Raw genomic sequence first — 2513 nt, 5'->3', positions numbered from 1 at the left:
CATTCCTCTCCTTATGGTGGCCATCATGGCAGGGCGAGGATAGCTTCGAAGGTACTTAGTTGTGGTTTTTACTGGCCAACTTTGTATAAAGATGCAAGTGATCTTGTGAAGAGGTGTGACGAATGTCAAAGAGCGGGTGGTATTTCGAAGAAAGATGAGATGCCTCTCAACACCATTCTAGAAGTGGATATTTTTGATTTGTGGGGTATTGATTTCATGGGTCATTTGTAAGCTCATGTGGGAACACCTACATTCTAGTTGCGGTTGACTATGTTTCAAAGTGGGTCGACGCTGTGGCTTTGCCCAACAATGAAGCTCGGAGTGTGGTTGCATTTCTCAAAAAGAGCATTTTTACAAGGTTTGGCACTCCTCGTGCAATCATAAGTGATGGGGGATCGCACTTTTGCAATAGAGCTTTTGACACCTTGCTTGCAAAGTATGGTGTCAATCAAAAAGTTTCTACTCCTTATCATCCTCAGGCGAGTGGCCAAGTTGAAGTTTCAAACAGGGAAATCAAGAGTATACTGTCTAAAACGGTCAATGCAAATAGGATCGATTGGTCTAAGAAGTTGGATGATGCTCTATGGGCGTATAGGACTGCTTACAAGACTCCGATTGGTATGTCTCCGTACCGGTTGGTGTTTGGGAAAGCTTGCCATCTACCGGTTGAGTTAGAGCACAAGGCCATGTGGGCTTTGAGGAAACTGAATCTTGCATGGGATGTGGCAGCAAATCTTCATGTGGAGCGGCTTAATGAACTTCATGAATTCCGATTCCATGCCTACTCTAGTTCATCCTTGTACAAGGACAAGATGAAGTACCTTCATGATAAATGTGCTCGTGGCAAGGAGTTCAAAGTGGGTGATTTGGTTCTCTTGTTCAACTCTCGGTTACGTCTGTTTCTTGGGAAAGCTTAAGTCAAAATGGAGTGGACCTTTTGAAGTGGTGTTTGTGACTCTGTTTGGTGCACTTGACTTAAAGAACAAAAATGGGGAGGTTTTCAGAGTTATTGGGCACAGGGTCAAGCACTATTTGGGAAAAATTGATGATAGCCACGTGGTGGGACTTCTTCATCTAAAGTGATTTGATGGTAACCTGCATCGTGCCGCGACGTTAAATCAAGCACTTCTTGGGAGGCAACCTATGTGTTTTTCTTTTCATTTTTCTTTGATTTTCTTCGTAGTATAGGATGTATTTTTGGACTGACTGGTTGTGAGATTATGTAGGATTGTGTTGATGCAGTGCATGACCAAGTTGAAAGATTGACCACTCTCTAAAGTTTACAATGCAGACCGCACTAAATTTTGTGTGGCCGCAAAGGACTTAGTGCGGGGGCCAAAAATCAGTGCGGACCGCAATGATGATTGTTTTTAAAAAATGGTTCTTTGAAGTTTGCCACCGCGGCCGCATTGCATTTTGTGCGGCACGCGGTAGACCACTGCGGCCGCGGAGCATTTTGTGTGGTCCGCAGTGGCTGCCTTCTCAAATCTTCATGTTTCTGAGTAATGCGGACCGCAGTGCCATTTTGTGCAGTCCGCGGTGGGTAGGTGAGCTGGGGCCTAGGACCTTTTTCTATAAATAGGACCTGAGGCCCTCCATTTGAACTTTTCGATCTTTTTACTCTCAGAAGCCAAAAAAAATTACTGTTCACTCTCTAGAATTGCACGAATTCAACTGGTTTGTCTCGATTAATCATCGGTGCATCTTATTTCAGGTAACTTTAATTCCTTTTTAGTTGCTTAATTTTACTATTTTCTTTTGACTTTCATTTTTCTCTTAGTTTTTCTTCTTTTCTTCCCGTTTTTCTTTTAATTAAGTAGCATAGGTTAGTTAATCCTGTTTTAGTTAGGCATAATTAGTTACACCATTGAGGCAACACCTAGGGAATCACTATTAGGTAAAAATTTAGACTAAAAATGGACAAAACATTGAACCCTAGGTTGGTGTTGCTGTTGTGCACTCAATGCGGACCGCAATGGATTTTGAGCGTTCCGCGGTGCCTTTGTGCGGTCCGCAATACTATTTGTGCGGACCGTGGTGAAATAAGTTCTGAAGATGAAACTTAAGGACCGCGGCCGCAAAGGAGTTTTTGCAGTCCGCGGTGCCTCAATGTGGACCGCAATGCATTTTGTGCGGTCCGCGGTGCACAGATTCAGAGAGTGGGCAGTCTGAACCCCACCTCTGTGCGGACCGCAATGGATTTTGTGCGGTCCGCTGTAGCCTCTTTACGGCCGCATTTCATTTTGTGCGGTCCGCATTCTGCAATTTTCTTTTAAAACTATCTGCAACAATTTTCCTGCAACTTTGCATTTCATTGATTCTATTGATGCTAACAAAGCATAACTGAATGTTGCTTGCAGACAATGGTGAGATCACGAGGCAAAGGTGACAAACAACCAGGACGAGGAGAGTCTTCCCGGGGGAGGGGACGTGGAAAGATAAGGTTGATCCCCCAAGTTCGGGAGGCAATAAAGGCAACAAGAAAGGCAGTCCCGGCTGCTGATAGAGCTGCT

Source organism: Nicotiana attenuata, unplaced genomic scaffold (genome assembly GCF_001879085.1).
Source record: "Nicotiana attenuata strain UT unplaced genomic scaffold, NIATTr2, whole genome shotgun sequence".
Taxonomy (NCBI): domain Eukaryota; kingdom Viridiplantae; phylum Streptophyta; class Magnoliopsida; order Solanales; family Solanaceae; genus Nicotiana; species Nicotiana attenuata.
Note: the sequence above shows the minus strand (reverse complement) of the source record.